Raw genomic sequence first — 20,176 nt, 5'->3', positions numbered from 1 at the left:
CTCCAATCATGTTTGTGATTTTCATGGACAGGATGTCAAGGATTAGCCGAGGTATGGAGAGCATCCAGGACGGGGGCATGGAGGTGGCATCGCTGCTTTATGCAGATGACGTTATCCTCTTTGCCTCGTCAGTCTGTGATCTCCAGCATGCACTTGAATGTTTTTATGCCAAGTGTGAAGTGGCTGGGATGAGAATCAGCACGTCCAAATCTGAGGTCATGGTTCACTCCTGGGAGACGGTAGATCATTCTCTCCTGGTGAGAGGGGAACAGCTGTCCTTAACGGAGGAGTTCAAGTACCTCGGGGTCTCTTTCGCGAGTGATAGTAAGTGGGAGTGGTAGATCGGCCGGCAGATCGGTGCAGTATCCGCAGTGTTGTAGGCACTGTACTGTTCTGTGGTAGTGAAGCAGGAGCTGAGTTCTCAAACAAAGCTCTCGGTTTACAGGTAGATCTACATTCCCTCCCTCACCTATGGTTATGAGCTTTGGGTAATGGCCCAAAGGATGAGATCGCGGGTATAAGGGGCCGAAATTAGGTTTCTCTGCAGGGTTGCTGGTGATAATGTATGTGGTATGAAATTACAATGTGTTATAATATGTAGTGTATTTAATGTATGCTTGCAACTAAATTGCAAATGTTAAGGTGGGTATATTAATGTATGATGTTAGTGTAATGTATGTATAATATATCTGGATGCCTTGAGGCAAGAGCAGGCTGCATATACCAATACCAAAGGAAGGCCACGGAGCTGAATGTTGATTAAACAAACAAAAAAAATACAACATTATAAGAATAACAACTGGTAACTTAAGAAGTAATCAAAAAGAAAAAAACACCCGAAATGGAAGTAAATGAAGATTAAAGAACGATACTGTGGGAGCGGGGAGTGGCAGCAAGCACAGAAGTTCCCACCATTGATAAGCAATGTCAACGTGTTGACTTTAGAAGAGTACATGGGCTTAGGGGCAGAACATACAACCATATGGAATGATGGATGATGGATTAGACTAGTAATGGAATGGCAGGCAAAGGAAAGAACATGCCCAAGGGATCGGACCATCTGCAGAAGTGAGATACAGAACTGTGAGGGATGGAAACGATGTGAGGAGGCATTTATCCAGCAGTGGATAAAATTATGACTTTAAAGTCGATACACCTAATCATCATCACGATCTATATAGGCAGATAGATCGTAGATGTCCACTTCACATTACGTCATTTGTTTCCATTTTCCTATTTATTGTGCCAAAATGCTCAAGTAGTACGTATATTTCTGTCACCAATCTGTGTTAAGCCATTCCCTGTGAGGTCTTCCTCTCTTTCCGGTTCATTCCATTTTTTCTGAAAAACACACTTTTAATTTTTCTGGTGTCCATCTTCCCTAAACACGGAGCTATATTTCTTGGGTGGTAAAATTATTGCAGATACCTATTTTTACTTTTCTATATATATAAAGTGTAAAGTTCATGCTGTGAGTGGACGAGTTTGCCTTGACCTCATTGTGGGTTTAATAATGCGGTGACGCTGCATGTGGGTGGTGAAGTGACTTTGCGGGCCATGTTTGCCCAATCATTGTGCGCCCTTCTTTAAGAATGACATTTTTAATAATAATGCCTTCATCAAACACGATTCAGCCACTCAACAAGCTAAAACAATTCACTTCAAAGTAAATATCATGTACAGGTGTGTCTGGCGCTGCACTTTACATATACACTTTTAAAGTCACGCAGTGTGAACATTGGTGTATAATAAATTAAATGTGATAATACTCGTTTCTCGGGACGGATTTTTGCTTTGTAGAATGTATTTTATGGTTTCGTAGTTACCCTCGTAAAAGAGACTAATTGTCCAAACGGATTATGTAGTTTATGAATGTACATATATTACTGACTAGCCTTTTGCCTGTCCAATGACGGGTGTATTTCAGTAAATCTGAAACTTGCAAGCGAAAAGCAGACTGCGACGTGATATTCATTGCACAGATTCGTGTGCAATTTGTAAGGGCGCGATGACACAGACCTATTTAATTTTAAGGTTATAATCCCTTGTTCATCATAATGTTCTTTTTACTGTGATGTCTCAACAGCGTTACGGAGATGACGTGAGGGTTCTGCCTTTGTAGTGAGGGTTGTAAGTTGACGCCGAGTAGGGGGGAGGAGGCGCCTCGCCCCCCCCCCATGTGGAATGACGTCAGCCGCTAATTATTATTAATGGGGGGGGGGTCCATTTGGAGGAAGTCACCTTATAATGATTCAATCTTGACTTAAAGCTTTGGTGACTGCAGGAATTCATACTCTTTGGGTCTTTTGGTAAAGTCACGTAGATATAAAAATAATAAAATAATAAAAATCGCGACGTTTCGATCGCAACACAAGCAATCGTCTTCAGGTGAAAAAATACAGCAGTCCGCCTGCTGTATTTTTTCACCTGAGGACGATTGATAAAGCAGTCCGCCTGCTGTATTTTTTCACCTGAAGACGATTGCTTGTGTTGCGATCGCAACGTCGTGATTTAATTTAATCTAATTATTTTTCTATCTACGTGACTTTACCGATAGACCCAAAGAGTACTTATAATGATTATTAATGAGGGGGGCTGTTCGGTGTGGTGTGACGTCACCTGTTCATGATTATTAATGAGGAGGGGTGTGGGGGGGTGTCCATTTGGAGGATGTCACCTGCTCATGAATATTAACGAGGGGGGCTTGTCGATGTGGAGTGACGTCACGAGCGTTAAGGACAGACATTCCTGGGTGATTATTTATTACTGATGATTGCAGGACTCATAGTTCTGTGTAGTCATGGAGGTAGTAGTACATAGCACTCAAGTTGTCAACGTTCCTCAATTAAGGGTGAGACAGTGCTCATAATCATTGGTGTACGGTCTATTACACTGTTAATTTCACCCAATGTGGTTCTTCATTTACCGTATTTCTTTGCGTTATAAGACGCTTCCAACTTGTTCCCGGCGTCAATAAAGTTATGCAAATAGGGTCACATACACACCAGGCGAGAAGACGCACACCCAACTTTTGCTGTTAAATTTAGGAGGGAAAAGTGCAGCTTGTAATTCGGAGGGTGTCGAAGATACGAGAAGGAATCGCGCTGGCCACGTATGAGTCGTGGCATTCCAATGTGCAATGTTGTAAGATACAATCGTTATCACAGTGACACCAATCATTTCCTCTTACTGTTAATGACTCCGCTCATAATCCTTTTTACGGTCAATACAATTCGTGCCACTTTGTGATAAGTCACCAGTAGACTAACCCATGCCAATAGTAATGTAAAACCTTGACCGATTGTTGAAGACCACTGATGACCACTTATTGATCGGTTATTGACATTTGGGGTAGGTGAAGCGGTGGGGTGGGTGGCGGTATTAATTAATTGCAGACACTGAGGACAGGCGCCTGCAAGCACTGGTTCTTCGTGTGTGGTAAGTGGGAGTCAAAGAGAAAAGTGATAACCGTTTAACATTTTTTTTGCGTAACGTAATTTTCACGGATCGTGTCTCGCTCGTTAAGCGAGAAATGCCTGCATTGTCTTTCTCAGGGCTGCGTGTTAAACTCACTACTTTATGTTCATCTACCTGTATGCCTGTGTGATTAGACAGAAAACGGTAAGGTTCGGATTTGTGGAGACTATTTAATGCCAGACGTCCCGAAGCTATGGCAGAACGGTTTATTGCTCACCCCACTCCAAAGCTCAAATCAACTGCCCTTGCCTCTCCCATCCCTCACCCACTCTGCTACCCCCCACACCCACTCCCCGTCCCCTCGACCCCCATCTTCCTTCACAATGCACCTATCCCACTCTTTGCACCTTGCCCCCCCCCCCCCCGCTGAGACACATATATTGTATGTCCATCCGTGTTGCATCACATAAAAGGTAGACATTCTAGGTTATCGCACTTTTTATCATTTGGACATCACCATCAAGGTAAGTGGGAATAACTTATTATAACAATTTAAGAAAACATCTAAATGTAAACTAAAATGATATATTTGATGTACGGTACTGGTTGGCTACGTATTGTGTGAAATAAGTTCAGCATACATACATCTGTGAAATCGTTATTATGTTAAAAGAAGAATATGTAGATGGAATGGCTCCAGGCCATGGGAATGAGGAATTTATATCACTGCCAGAGCTGGTAGATACGTTGCCTCTGACTTTTATCATTATCGTCATTATCATCAACCATAGTCAATCCACTGCTGGATGAAGCCCAAGCCGTCGTCAGCCGATCTCTTGTGATCCCTGGGATGTGTAATCCACGTAAGACCTCTATGGGAACTGCATTCATTGCTCCATCGCGAATTGCTTAGGAGATAAGTTCATTAATTGGTGTACGTGTCAATTGAAATTCGTTACGCCTCAGTTATCTGTTGAATACAATATTTAATCATTCAACACTAAATAAGTCTGTTTTGTAATTACTATCCCTGAACGTACAAGTCATCTGCGTACATACAAAACCTAAAGTAAATTTAAGTTTTAACGAAATAATACTTTTCGGAAGGTGTGCCGTTAACGTAGTTTTAATCGTTGAAATGGCAACAGACGAATCGTGACGTGATATGCTGTACATTTACATTCTGCCACATTGGCACATTTTTTTTAATCGAACATTTTATCGAGTCGCTTTTCCAAAAAAGTTGACGTGACTTATTTCGTTATCACTTCAGATCGTTATTTCGGTGAGCTGCGGTACGAGTGAACCCAGCGTGCAACGTAACGCAACGCGTTTTGAGCGCCTGTTATCGTGTTTGAAGGCGAACGTGACCATTTGTACTCGTTTTATATAATTCCCATTTCACGCTCATATGCATTAACCACTATGGGGAAATGTTAATTGACGACTACACGTAAAAATATCAATAACACAAACTGCAAAGATTTAAAATCCCGATGCATCATAATAATGATAGTTGAGTTTAATATAGCGTCATTCATGCAAACAGATCTCCAAAACGCTGGACAAACCACAAAAAAAGATATATCAACATTAAATGTTGACAAATTTAAAATGTTATCATCATTTAAAATGATAAAGTTAAATTAATATCAAAGAAGAACTCCAAGGAAAACGTCTCAGTAGTAAAACGCAATACAAATTATTATTGAGCACAAATTCCCGTATGTTACATGTACATGCGTTGCAGTCATTTTTTGTCAATCCATTGCTGGATTATGGCCTCCCTACGCTGTGTGGGGAATTGGTTAATTGGACCATACTTCCCCATGCTCATCAGTGCATTCGAATACACGGTAAATAACTGAAAAACAGATTGTATTCATATACTGTAGCGTCTAAACGTGACTACATCTCAAGACGCTGTTGAGAAACTGCGAGAGAGGCAGTTAATTGTAGAGAGAGGCACTCATAGCCAAAGGAGAAAATGAACACTTCGTTTCCAGGAACAACGACGAATATCCACTTGCTTCAAACAATTCCATTTAGTGGAAAGTAAACATTTAAAAAAAAACATAAAAGTTACGATGCATTAGCAGTTATTGTTCACTCTCAAACACCTGCTCAACCGGATTCTCTCCAGTCTCAAGTTCTCAACCTCTCGTGTCAAATAAAATTTATTGATCCAATCTCAGTGAGCCGTGAGACACAGAAGGAGATCGGCCCTCCACCCTCAGTCTCCAGGAGTAAAATGTCGGCCAGGTGACTCCGAAGTTTATGAGTGACTCATCCTGGTTGGTGGTTGACTCAGCCCACTCTGTGGGGAAGTCACACAGTTGTTCGGTTGATAATCTCGCCCTTGACATAAAGATCTGGAATTTATACCATTATTGTGTGGACAGCTGGTGTATATTAGCATGTGGATTGCTTTCCAGGTCTCCTCGACCAAAGACACAGGTGTTTAAAAGGCTCACATCTATTTATGAGTAATACAATGTATTGTGATACTGCGCTGGCAGCGGTGCATAACCACAATTAACAAACAACGCAGCAAATAACACTACCTTAAAATAAAAACGTACCATAATTAATTGCGTTGTATTTATGAATAATGTAAATGAATGCTTTTGTATAGCCTGTCATATGATCCTTATCCTTGTTTTACCCCTCCACGTGTAGCATGAAGAAGCTCACGCTCTTGAGCATGCTCGCTGTCGTGGCACTGCTGTCTGTCATCTTCCTTTACGTGCCGAGTGTGAACAAGCACATTTACCTTACCAAGATCCCGACAGTGAAGTCCCTGGAATTTACCGGGCAACGGTTGTACGAGCAGTCGTTCCCGATAAACCTCTCGGACCACACTCAGTTGTTCCCTCACGACACGCAAGTCCACTACCGCCTTAAGCCCAACGTGCAGCGGTGAGTGTGAGCGATCTATATATAACAAGTGTTGTGTGGGTGGGGTGGCTGCCTGAGGTTCCCTCTCGATAGCGACACCACCGGAATGTGCAGCATCATTCTAGAAAACTGCTGGTGAATAAAAAAAAACTTTGGTGGAATGGTGCTGGCTACACTGTTGAGGAGGGGCTTTGCAATAATCTATTGAGGCATTGTACCGTTAAGACGTAATATATGTGGGTTTGAGAAAAAAGTTTGTATGGTCAGGGCGGTCATGGTTCCAGTTTGTGGCGTGATAAACTCCACCTCGGGTTTTATAGTTTCATACTAGCAGGAAGTACCCGGCGTTGCCCGGGTCTTAAAAATATTTCAAAACTACTCTTAAAAATGTAACAGCGGTGCATACTGACTGTGGTGGTACCTGCTATGATTACAGCAGTGCATACCAACTGTGGTGGTACCTACTTTCACTGCAGCAGTGCATACTGTGGTGGTACCTGCTATGATTACAACAGTGCATACCGACTGTGGTGGTACCTGCTATCACTACAATAGTACATGCTGACTCTATATCAGTATTTATCGACTCTATAGCACAAAGTACTCACCTGACAGAGTGGCATGGTGAGGCCTAGTCCCGTGCAGTGGTACTAGCTATGATTACAGCAGTGAATACTGACTGTTGTGGTACCTGCTATGATTACAGCAGTGAATACTAACTGTAGTGGTACCTGCTATGATTACAGCAGTGCATACCGACTGTGGTGGTACCTGCTACATCTCGCGACTGTATAGCAGTAATAATTGCACGCATCGAGGTGAAGGAGACATCACACAGTGAAGATTTTTATAGCATTTTTAACGTGAACTAAAATGTTCCCCCTCCCCCCCACCAAAGGCGCGTGAGTTGGTATGGTCGGATGCGTGTGATAAACAAATAAAAGGTCTACTGCCTATAGTGCTAGCATCTAGCGACTGTATATATTAGTAACTGCACGCATCGAGGTGGGGGGGCATGACACAGTGAAAAATTTACGTCAGCGTTTAGTGTATTTTTATAGAATTTTTAACGCGAAAGAAAATGTCCCCCTGACTCCCACCGAAGGCGTGCGAATTGGCATGGGCCGTTCCCCCAACAAAGGGGTGTGAGTTGGTATGGTCGTGCATGCGTCATAAATAAATAATAGTGAAGCGCACAGAAATCACACTAAATCGCTAATTTAACTAATTCAAAGTTGATGGATGTGAAAAAGGAATAGCGCTTGTTCATGGCGGGGCTTACAGCGTGGTACCTGGCTATTTTTTTTTTTATCGTAAACCCCACCGTTGGAGAGCTAAGCGCGCGACCACACACAAACCCACACACAAACCCACAATTTTTTTTACTTTTATATAGATAGATAAAGAAGATATAGATAACACGTGTAGATTGGATGATATTAACAATTGGATTGTAGCCTCCACAGAACTTCTTACACCAGATAATATAATCCATTCTGAGAATTTGTCTGGTGACAGTGGGCCAGCACTGATGACACATTGCTATTTTATCAATCTATTGTAAATATTACTCTTTGGTTCTTTCGGTAAAGTCACGTAGGTAGAAAAAGAAAAGAAAACAAAAAAATAATATATCACGACGTTTTGATGGCAACACAAAGCGGTCGTCTTCAGGCAGAAAAAAATATCCAGCAGTGGAACTGCTGAAACAGAGAGAGCTGTTACAACAAGAGGTTATATATTATATATGTAACAACAATAGGTTATACTTTTTGGTTCTTTCGGTAAAGTCACGTAGGTATAAAATAAAATAAATCACGACGTTTTGGGCGCAACATAAGCATCCGTAACTTTACTGAAAGAACCAAAGAGTATGGATTCCTGCAGTCACGAAAGCTTCAAATCAACAAGAGGTTATATATTATGTGTAACCTCTTGTTGTAACAGCTCTCTCGCTGGTTCAGCAGTTGCACTGCTGGATATTTTTTTCCACCTGAGGATGACCGCTTGTGTTGCAATCGAATACGTCGTGATATATTATTTTGTATTTATTTTATTTTCTACCAACTTGACTTTACTGAAAGAACCAAAGAGTATGAATTCATGCAGTCACGAAAGCTTCAAATCAAGATATTGTAAATGTTAATCAACAAACCAAGTGCAAGTCTCGTGGATCTGAAAACAAGGAGATGGAGTGTGTTGTACTGGCAAACTGGTACAATGGGCCACAACTGTCCTTTGGTGTATTGGTTATATTGAGACAAGTGAATGTGGGAATCGGTCATCGTGTCCCAGGTGGGTAATGGCATTGTCTTCTTGGTTCTCTTTCGGTAAAGTCACGTAGAATGGAAATAAAGTAATGAAATAAAATAATACAATTCTCACGACGTTTTGGCCACAACACAAGTGGCCTTCTTCAGGTGAAGAAACAGGTCTATCAAGAAGACGGAACTTGAATGAACGCTGTCAAGCAAGAACCGTGTCTTTTGAAACTGTGTGAGCGGAGTTGAATTGGCATGTTACCAGCCCCACCTCCGGAGCAGGGGAGGGAGGGGGCTGGGAACAAAAAGCAAAAAAGGGGGCAACCACGATGCTAAGGGGCAATTACGATGCTATATATTGCCTTATGAGTTATGTTAAACATTACAATGTTATACTATTAATTATTATACTACATGTTATAAACCATATCATTAACCGTGGTGTGAGAGGCATTAAGAGGCAATGCCAGCGAAAGGACTGCGGTCTGAAGGTCACTGTAAAATACAATCAATTAAGAACCGAAATGGTTTAAATGGTTACTAAGCCAGAATCCATCTTCTCGGTTGAAATTGTCTCTGTGCTTGTATATGTGGATGTTTATTCAGGATTTTGGAAATCTCCAAAATTTTGAATAAACACAAGATCCAGGTCCAATTCAACACAGTACATCAAATCCGTGATCTAGTTCCATCTGTAAAAGATGTGGTTCCAGACATACAGTACCTGGGCGTTTACAAACTAAAGTGCCTCTGTGGTAGCAACTACATTGGAGAAACCAAACGACATATCTCGGACCGCATCCGTGAACATAAAGCAGACTTGAAACATGGTAGGACGAACTCCTCAGCCGTGGCAGATCACTGTTATAATTCAGTGGGCTCACATGACATATACTTCTCTAAGACGGAGGTTCTTTGCAAGCCATCCAGCTACCATGAGAGATTCGTTCATGAGGCCATCCACATATACAAGCACAGAGACAATTTCAACCGAGAAGATGGATTCTGGCTTAGTAACCATTGGAAAGATGTTTTAAACCATTTCAGTTCTTAATTGATTGTATTTTACAGTGACCTTCAGACCGCAGCCCTTTCACTGGCATTGCCTCTTAATACCTCTCACACCACGGTTAATGATATGGTTTATAACATGTAGTATAGTAATTAATAGTATAACATTGTAATGTTTAACATAACTCATAAGGCAATATATAGCATCGTAATTGCCCCTTAGCATCGTGGTTGCCCCCTTTTTTGCTTCTTGTTCTCAGCCCCCTCCCTCCCCCGCTCCGTAGGTGGGGCTGGTAACATGCCAATTCAACTCCGCCCACACAGTTTCAAAGGACACGGTCCTTGCTTGACAGCGTTCATTCAAGTTCTGTCTTCTTGATAGACCTGTTTCTTCACCTGAAGAAGGCCACTTGTGTTGTGGCCGAAACGTCGTGAGAATTGTATTATTTTATTTCATTACTTTATTTCCATTCTACGTGACTTTACCGAAAGAACCAAGAAGATGAATCCCTGCAGTCACGAAAGCATTAAATCGAAATTTAATGGCATCGTGTTGGTGATGTGCAGGCTGCTGACCTCTGGTTCGTGCTCCTGTGTGGGCCGGAACGCCCTACAGCTAGAGAAAGGGTTCTCGCCCTCCGAAGTGGAGGACACACGCCAGAGGAGACAGAAGGAAATGCAAGAATTTTTACAGAGGTATGCTACCATGTGACACCCTCCAAAATCGTCTTCTTTGTTCTTCTGCCAAATGGCACGTATTTGTTTCGTACCACTCCATGTTGTTTGGGCTTTCTTCATTTCCCTTTTTGAAGGCATATAGTGGCCTTTTTTTTCTCTTTCTGCCTTCTTGACCTCTTTTCCTAACATCCTTCCAGAATTTTGATTTAAAGCTTTCGTGACCGCAGTGATTCATATTCTTGGTTCTTTCGGTAAAGTCACGTTGAAGGGAAGCAATAAAATAACACAATATATAAAACAATAAAATTATCACGACGTTTCGACTGCAACACAAGCAGTCATCATCAGGTGTGAAAACCAACGGCAAAAACATTTGAAAGAAGTGGCGGTTTGTATTTATTTATTTTTACACGATAGCACCACGGATAGCGATTGGACAGTTTGTTTAGATGGACGAGTCCATCTATGTTCGGAAATGAGGAGGGGGGAGACGAAAAATTTATGTATGCTGTCTGAAAGTCACCGTAAGCGTGAACAATCAATTAAGACCCGAAATGGCTTAGCAATCATTGGAAGGATTTGATAAACCATTTCGGGTCTTAATTGATTGTTCACGCTTACGGTGGCTTTCAGACAGCATACATTAATTTTTCGTCTCCCCCCTCCTCTTTTCCGAACATAGATGGACTCGTCCATCTAAACAAACTGCCAAATCGCTCTCTGTGGTGTTAACGCTAAAAAATAAATAAATACAAACCGCCACTTCTTTCAAATGTTCTTGCCGTTGGTTTTCCCACCTGATGATGACTGCTTGTGTTGCAATCGAAACGTCGTGAGAATTTTATTGTTTTATATATATTTTATTATTTTATTGTTTCCCTTCAACGTGACTTTACTGAAAGAACCAAGAATATGAATATCCTTCCAGAACTTTATCAATTTTTCAAGAATCACTGCCATCATTAAAACAACAGTCTGTGGGTTGCCACAGGTAGGGTTGAGTGAATACATCACTATGTTTGGAATATATTACCTTGACTTAAAGCTTTCGTGACTACAGGAATTCATATTCTTGGATCTTTCGGTAAAGTCATGTAGATAGGTTGAAAGAAAATAACAAAAAACTAAAAACTATGGCGTTTCGATCGCAACACAAGCGGTCGTCTTCAAGAAATAAAAAAAAAACATCGTAGTTTTTTGTTATTTTTTTCAACCCATCTACGTGACTTTACCGAAAGACCCAAGAATATGTGTTCCTAGAGTTTGTTGCTGGCCACTTTAAATGTTATGCCTTTGGGTCTGTGCTCAGCAACTGTGCAAAAAAAGGAGGTACGGTTTTTACCCTACAGGCAGGATCCTGTACCGAAGAAGATCCTGGTGGCTCGTCCCAACTCGCCGCTCTCTTACCCGACCCAGGGGTTGCAGGCGCCGCCAATGCAGACCATTCTCATACCGGGTAAGAGGTATGGAGCACTGGTATCATTTCATGGAAATCTCCAACCGCTGTAAAGGTCTATAATCATATACTTCTATAACAATAGCTATCATCAACTATATTCGATCTATTGCTTGGTTAAGGCCTTCCCAAGCTGCCTGAATTATGTAATGTATGTTATTCATCCAAGACAGCCTGATTGATTCATAATAAAGTTTTAATGTTAGATCGCGTTATTTATAAATGTGTCGTAACCCTCCACACCCGACACGGCCAATCAGCAAAAAAAGTGTCACGTTGACAAAAGACAAATAGTTCACTACATTAGCCCACCGGTGTGTTGAAGAGTAAATCCACAACATTTACAGTTTTTGAGTAGTACGACGTTTTGCCGGTAATTACATCCAGCATCATCGGGCAATTCGCCAGAATGGTGAAGCCCTCACTTGCTCCCGGTCTTAAATAGAGCAGCAGGGTGACGTCATCATTTAACTCATTCAGGTGCAGTGATTTGAGGCGGGGGGGGGGGGTATTGTAATTATATAATCGATTGGTAATCAGTCAATGGTTATGATTAGTAATTTAGTCTAAATACTCTTTCAGGAGGGCTCTGTTTGGGATGTTTGGCAAATTCCTCTTAATGAATAGTTTTGCTTCATGTGGGAGGAAATCGGAGTGGCTAAATAAAACCTTTTAGGCATGAGTACTTTTACGCACTAAATCTCACCCTGGGCACAAGAGTGCAGTTAAAGTGAGCACTGTCCACCACAGTTGATCAGCCGGCCACATTTTCATAGAGTAAAGTGTGGGTAGACCCAGCTCTACCAAGTTGCCTTGGCTAGCATGGAAGAGGAGGTGAAATTACCCTCTTGAGGGGGTGTTCCCAATGTTATAGTACTCCCACTGTTACATGTAGTATGTTTGTTTTCCCAAATGTTACACAATCAGAGAGTATATTTTTCCTGATAGTGGTAAGGTATTTCTTGTCACACCATCACCTTATCAGTTTTAGACAGTTGCACATTTAACCAGGGACTGACAACCGAGATGCCTTGGATATATTTCCTCTGCAAAGCTCCATCTTATATAGATGTAATGATAGTAGAGTTTACATGCGATGTGAGTGGACTAGTGACCACGAGAGGTAATGACAGGGAAGTCAGTTGTGAGTACAAAGGGACTGATGGCTACAGAAATGATCGAGAAGGGAACGTGGTCAGGTGACGGAAGAGGACGGTAGAGTCTGCCTGTAGAGCGAGCGTCCAGAGTCAGCGAGAAGGTTCGGGAAGGGGGGCGTGGCCTTGGTCGGTATATAAGGGAGATGCGTGGGAGATTCTGGGCTGTTGCAGTGGGATCTCCGCCTGATGTCAAGTTAACGTGTCTTCAATAAAGTGCCATCTCAAGAGAAGTGTGTCAAGTTGTCATTTCATATTTATATACAGTATACATTAAAACTAATTCTACCCCTCCCTCTTTTAATGTCGTTGAGGTAAATCATCACCTCTTGTTGGCAATTACATCACCATATGTTGACTTTTGACGAGTACATTTTTATGATTTGCAATTTCCCTCTTTGGGGTTATTTATAGGTAAAATTATTTGTAAACAGGTCTTATATTCCAATTATATTTTCTTTCCTGCAACAAGAAATGTATTTTAAAATTCACCTAATATTTTTCATTTCATCACACCATCATAGATATTTTTACTTTCCAAGAGACTCTCGCCAGGAACCAATAATAATGTTGCCCCATTATTTAATGGCATTTCGATTTATCTATAAAACTTATATGCCTTTTTTTGCAAAAATTGGGTCAATGCCAATTCTTCAAACTGAAGTGATGGTTCATCCATAACCATAGTCAATCTATAATTCCACACTCAAATGTGAAAATTTCACTTTGAATTGCACATTACAAGCACGATTAATGATTTATGACATTTACTTGATTAATTGTCTTTTATCTTCTTTTCCATAGGGTTAAGTTTGTATGCAAATGAAGGAGAAATATACAAGGTCAGTACATGTGTAATACGCGACTTCCGAGACACGACTTGTAGAGGGCTCCTTGTTGATTTCTCACACTTTACAGGCAGAGTCACTGAGTAACATATGCACTGGGCTACGTATAGCTGACCCACTCATACAGCCACATCACCGACGTCTAAGTATATAGCTGGCTGACTAATACAGCAACGACGACGACGGGGACCGTACAGCGGATCGGCTATACGGCCAGACGACGATGAAGAGATGATGGTGAAGACAGCGAGGGCAGTCAGAACCCGAACCCCACGAACACCCACGAACCTCTGGTTACCTCCCTATTATATACTCCTCAGCGTGGCCAAGCCCCGCCTCTGGCCACGCCCCCCTTCTAGAACTCTAATGCAGGTTGCAGGAGCTTCCCGGCTGATCCCCGCCTCTGACCCTTGGCCCAGTTACGCCCCCCTTATGGTTGGCTGTTATATAGCTCACCCATACCCATAGTTATCCTTCATGGTCACCAGATGGCACCCTGTCACTACACATGCATCAATATCATACTTTGGGGCTCAAGAGTATTGTTTTGTAAATAGCTGATATGTAACGTAACATTTGTGCAAATAATAACCATTACAAACTATCCATGTTGTGTAACTGCATTAAATGATGGTGTGATTATTATAAAAATATGTTTTTTTTTACCAAATAAAGCTTCACTGAATCTCAGGGCTTGTTTTCATGATGGTTATGCTTGTACAAAGACATTTCTGACAATCTGTGGTGGTTTTTCCGTGAACATCGGGTCAATTTCATTTTGTAGACTCTATCCAGCAGTGAATAGTTAATTGCTTAAGATGATGATGAGCTGATGTTTGACAAATTCTGAGTTAATATTTTGTATGTGGTAGATATCCAGAGTGCATGGATAAAAACACACTTAGGTCAGCAACATGTTTATTTTACTGACATCTAATATCCAGTAGAGTAAGTAGATTATTAAGTATGCTGATAAAATAAATGGCATCAGCTCAACGATCCACCTGGCCACATTGATAGGTCTTGCTCTTCCATTGTCTTAAAAATGTGCAAACGGAGCTGCATCTGTGCGAGGTGACCACCAAGGTTGTCGACACAATGCTGGGCGCCCCGGTGGCGATATGTTAACTACCTCGCCTGGTATACAGGAGGTCGTGGGTTCGATCCAGACTCTGACGCCTGTATATTTGGAATTTGAGTGTTCTCCCTGTGGTCACGTGGATTTTTCTCCGAGTCCTCCGGTTTTTCCCTCCACATTGAGAAACATGCGTTAGAGTATTTGGCTGCTATACATTTCCACGTGATAAGCCACTTCATTGAGCTATCATTTGTGGTCAAGTCACTGCGGAAAAAAAGCTATATAGCCCAGTGGGCTTTACCTGGTAAAATCAAAATGGTTTAATTTTAGTTTTTAATGGTGTCTGCGCCACCCAGGTGACGCTGTCCGCGAAGCTGGGGGTACTGGACACGGTGGCGGAGGTGGGAGAGGTGACGGCAGAGGGGTCAGGCGAGTCACGCCTCTCCCTGAGCAGCCCCCACCTGGAGAACCTCAACCTGCAGCTGCGTACGGTCACGTACACCAACACGGTGTACCAGCCGGGCACCTCCGAGATGGGTACGGCGAGAAGCAACACACACCCTGCGTGAACGTCCAACCACGGCACCGTAGACCGCGCGTCCCGGCGCGCTCCGCTGACTGGATCGCTGCTCTCCTTCCCGGTCTCTCTGTCCACAGTGCAGCTGGAGAGCGGGAAACACAGAGCTGAGATACCGATCGTTGTAGCACACCAGAGCTTGCCCTGGCTCTACGACCCGGGTCCTGGTGAGATTTGTTGTGAAGGAAACATTACTATGATTGAGCATGAATTTCTAATTGTACTTTTTACAACCAGCATTAAAGCACGTGTTATAATGCTAGTGTATATAACATTACAAATACGTAATCAGAGCTGTGGTTCACAGAGCTATTTTTCTGGCCTGGCAGATGGTAAAATCAGCAACCTGGTGACGGTAGTGACTAAGACGTTCTTGCGCTATGACAAGCTGAAGGGGCTCATCGCCAGCATCCGGAGATTCTACCCAGACATGAACATCATAGTGGCGGATGACTCCGAGCACGTCGAGGTGCTCCATGAGCCAGGCGTGGAGCAGTACATCATGCCTTATGGGAAGGTAAGCAACCAATTATAATTATAAACACGCGGTCGCTCTCATTTGTAAACTGGAAGATAAATAGATGTTTAAAGTTCATAAGAATCAACCCCTACTCAAAAGTTCCTGATGTGTGGCGTACACAACTCAACCAAGGTATGGATGCTGATGTGGTGTAATTGTAAAAAAAACTGGACTTGCAAACCAGAGGTCCCTGGCTCCATCTCCTGGCTTAGTAGTTGAAAACTGGACTTAAAAAAAATATACCTCACCTCGATCTACACAGCAGTATAAATGAGTACTCCACAGTCGATCAGCAGGTCACGTGCGGTGGGGTAACGGGTGGGTACTCCAACTTTTTCAAAGTTGGCTGACCAGCATAGAAGAGTAGAAACAACACCTCATACAGGGTCTTTATAGAGCTGCCTCTAGTGGAGGCCCTTCTGCCAGCAGTGGCGTGAGCAGGAAATTGCAGAGCCGCATCTTTTTTTAGCGTAGAATCATACGACCAAAATGCACGTACAAAATTGTCTTTCCATAAGCAAATAATTGTTTCTTAAAGCTTACACTCTGCGGTCCTATGTGCAGGGCTGGTTTGCCGGCAGGAACCTCGCCATCTCCCAGGTGATGACCAAGTACCTGCTGTGGGTGGATGATGACTTCCTCTTCTCGGAGAATACGAAGTTGGAGCGCATGGTGGAAGTGCTGGAGAAGACTTCCCTGGATGTGGTGCGTCTGCTTCAACTCCCAGTGATGTGTGAAGAGTCGCAACGTAAAATGCACATGCTCTTTGTGTTAATAATTGTGTTTTTTTTGCTGTCTGGAAGGTGGGTGGCGTTGTGGGCAAGAACGCCTTTCAGCACAAGCTCACGGTGGTACCTGGAGGCTCAGACGGAGACTGCTTGTACCGCCATTCGGGCTCTTACCACAAACTGGACGGCTTCCCCGCCTGTACACTGGTGGACGTGGTGGTGAACTTCTTCCTGGCCCGCACCGAGAACATGCGGAGAGTCAGCTTCGACCCCCAGTTCAGTCGCATCGGTCACACAGGTACGTGGAAAGTGGTGAGCAACTGGCGCTCACGAATGCTCACCATTCACGTGCTCTGCTTTGGAATATCGACGTTTCATCCACGTGAAATCCACTGAGATATGCTGATCTGGAATTCCATTTAGTCAATGTATGGAATTGTATTGTCCATAATTGATTATACAAACTCGTGTGTCTGTTTACCTATCACCGAACTAAAATTTTATATTATTTTAAACACTACACCTCAAGCTTTATGACCGAGTGTTCTGCTGGAATCTGTATTTCTCTATGGCGAGGCAATGAGTGAGTTTAAAGCTACATCAAGACCCACCCTGAGTGAGAAGCAGGAAGGAGGGGGGACAGGGAACAACACAAGGCTAATTTACGGGTTAATTTATTGCCTCATTCATCAAGCACTGCTGAAATCAGTTTGAAAACATAAAATAAAGCAATCGGTTTGCTTTGTTTAACATTATTTAAATGCATGTCTACAAAGGGCACCGTACTTCAATAGAGATTACCGTTGGTGGGCTATTTGAATAAACACAATAGACAGGAAGGACAAGTTCAAAGGGCTCGCGCAAAAGCGTGGTCAACACATCTATGCCTCTATATAAGGAACGAAACAGTAAGACTTCTCCACAAATCTGTCTGTCGCCTGATGAAGCTAGTTGTAATTACTGGCGAAACGTCGTACTCAGATTGTAAATGTTGTGGTTTGGCTCTCCAACACACTGGTGTGCTGTACTAGTGACGAATTGGCATGTTCTGTTTACGTAACAACCCTTACTAGTTGGCTGTCGGGTGGTGGCGGATTTTAACGACACATTTATATATTTACGTGATCTAACCCAAAAATCTATACTATGAATCTATTTGCTTGTTAACCAGTAATTTACCAGGAAGTGGACATGTGATTGGGAGCACCTGAGCACTATAACCTATTGCATAGACCAGGGGTCCCGAACCCCCGGGCTGCGGACCGGTACCAGTCCGTGATCTGTTAGGAACCGGGCCGCACAGCAGGAGGTGAGAGCGGTGAGTCCGTGCGTGGCCCGCCCCCATTATTTTATTATTCACCACTTCCGTCCGCGCCTCTTTCCCGCACTGCGCACTTGTCTCAGTCACGGTTTTGGTAAGCCCACAAGCTAACCCCTAGTAGCCAAAATGAGTAAAAAACAAACGTCGCTGGAGACGTTTGTCTTCCACGAAACCGGTCCCTGGTGCCAAAAAGGTTGGGGACCGCTGGCATAGACCATAATAATATAATTATTTGGTACTGGCAAAGGAGGTCTAATGATGTAGATGCTTAACCCGAGCCCTCATTACTTTGATAGTGCATTGTCTTTGAGCTGAACGCCTTTTGGCGTCATCTGGTCGAGCACCAATTGAGACGAGGCTCTAAAGAAAGCTGTCTCTGGTGTGGACCAATCAGTTTCAAGGACAATGCATATATTATCAGTGTTTTTTGTTTGCATTTTACTGAAAGTATTGTGGTTAATGCAGACATGAATCCTTGTAAAAAGGTTTCAGTTTTGTTGCCAGAAAAAAGGGGAACAACCCTATTATTATTATAATTATTTGTGTTCGATATAGCGGCTTTAACGCCGATGCATCTCAAGAGTGCTCTACACGTGAAAAGCTACGTACATCAGTCACTGTGGGCACAAGCGGACCGAGCCCCTGGCCTGCACACGGTCTGCAAGTAGGAGCGATTATTGTGTTAGTGTAATTGTACTCAGTATTTTGCAGGTAATTTTCCTAATTTGAAAACATTTGGACCATAATGCCAGTACATATTGGCATACTGAATATTAGCCTACTCAACTCAATTCTAATGACTTCAGTGGACCTGTACCATCCACTGTGAAGCAGACGGTGCATATTTTATGGTTGATACACCCACTATTTTTTTTAGAATTGCTTTTTATGTTTAGCTCGTTGTCCTACCCGCGCACCTCTGATTAGCTCAGTTGGCTATGTACAGTGCAAAAGAACTTCAACATGCATACGTACATAAGGTGAGCGCTCAGCTCCAACTGTAGTCCCCTTCGACACTATCACTGGGCCATGTCACCGCTCTTATCACCGAAACATTTGCGTGTTGTCTTCCCTGGCTTTGCTGAACAGAGTTTTTTATCGATGGTCTGGGAAAGCTCAGAGTGGGGACGTGCAGCGACATCTCCATCGACCACGCTCCCAAGAAGGGAAACGCAGCCAAGTACAACCACTTTCGCCACGACAAGGAAGCTCACGGCCGCACGATCCGTGCTCTGTTCTTCAAGAATCACCTTAAGTGCTACTTAATGTAGTGCCTTCTAATGATGGCTACAAGGAATGGTGGAAGCTGCAATGGGAATGGAGGCCTGGCTCATAAGTGAATACGTTTACTAAATATGAATACTAGGCTATGCAATGCAAAGTGCAACAATACTATCTAATATCTTTGTTAAACCTTCATAAAATGGATATCCATAATGCACATGGAACACTACATTTCTTAAAGACTTTAAAGGTGCCACACAACTTACCAACATTTCGATTTAAAGCTTTCGTGACTGCAAGGATTCATCTTCTTTGGTTCTTTCGGTAAAGTCACGTAGAATGAGAATAAATAATAAATTGATAAAATAAAATAACAAAATAATATTCTCACGACGTTTCGATCACAACACAAGCGGCCTTCATCAGGTGAAGGGACGAGACTGTCTGGAGGACAGCACTGGAGTGAAAAAGCCACGCTCAGATCGCGACCTTTAAGCTGTGTGAGAAGAAACAAAGCGCCTTCACAAAGGAATTAGCATAGAATTTAGCATTGAAATGGCTGAGTGATTAGCTTGTGACTGGTTACAGAAATGGCTATGTTAAAGTTAAAGCATACACATCCGCAGAGGCACCCCTTGACAAAGGAATTAGCATAGAATTTAGCATTGAAATAGCTAAGTTAAAGTATACACATCCGCAGAGGCACCCCTTGACAAAGGAATTAGCATAGAATTTAGCATTGAAATAGCTGAGTGATTAGCTTGTAACTGGTCACAGAAATAGCTATGTTAAAGTCAGAGCATACACATTCACAGAGGCCCTAGTACAAATCAAACAGGAGAATTTAGCATTGAAATAACTAGGCGAATTTAGCATAGAAATAACTGAGTGATTAGGTCACAGAAATGGCAATGTTGAAGTCAAGGCCTACACATCTGAGCTATTCACAGTAACTGGGTATACACTACAATATATAATGAATACTACATAGTGAACCCATAAAAA

General features: G+C 42.6%; 1 pseudogene; it reads left to right on the top strand.

Moving 5' to 3' along the window:
- The first annotated feature begins 53 nt into the window (after window positions 1-53).
- Window positions 54-17,136, top strand: LOC142925577 (beta-1,4 N-acetylgalactosaminyltransferase 1-like; annotated as a pseudogene).
- Window positions 17,137-20,176: the final 3,040 nt, after the last annotated feature.

Source organism: Petromyzon marinus, chromosome 2, assembly GCF_048934315.1.
Source record: "Petromyzon marinus isolate PM22_M1 ecotype Great Lakes invasive population chromosome 2, UKy_Petmar_22M1.pri1.0, whole genome shotgun sequence".
Lineage (NCBI taxonomy): Eukaryota > Metazoa > Chordata > Hyperoartia > Petromyzontiformes > Petromyzontidae > Petromyzon > Petromyzon marinus.
The sequence above is the reverse complement of the archived record's forward strand: the minus strand, read 5'-3'. Positions and strand labels throughout refer to the sequence as shown.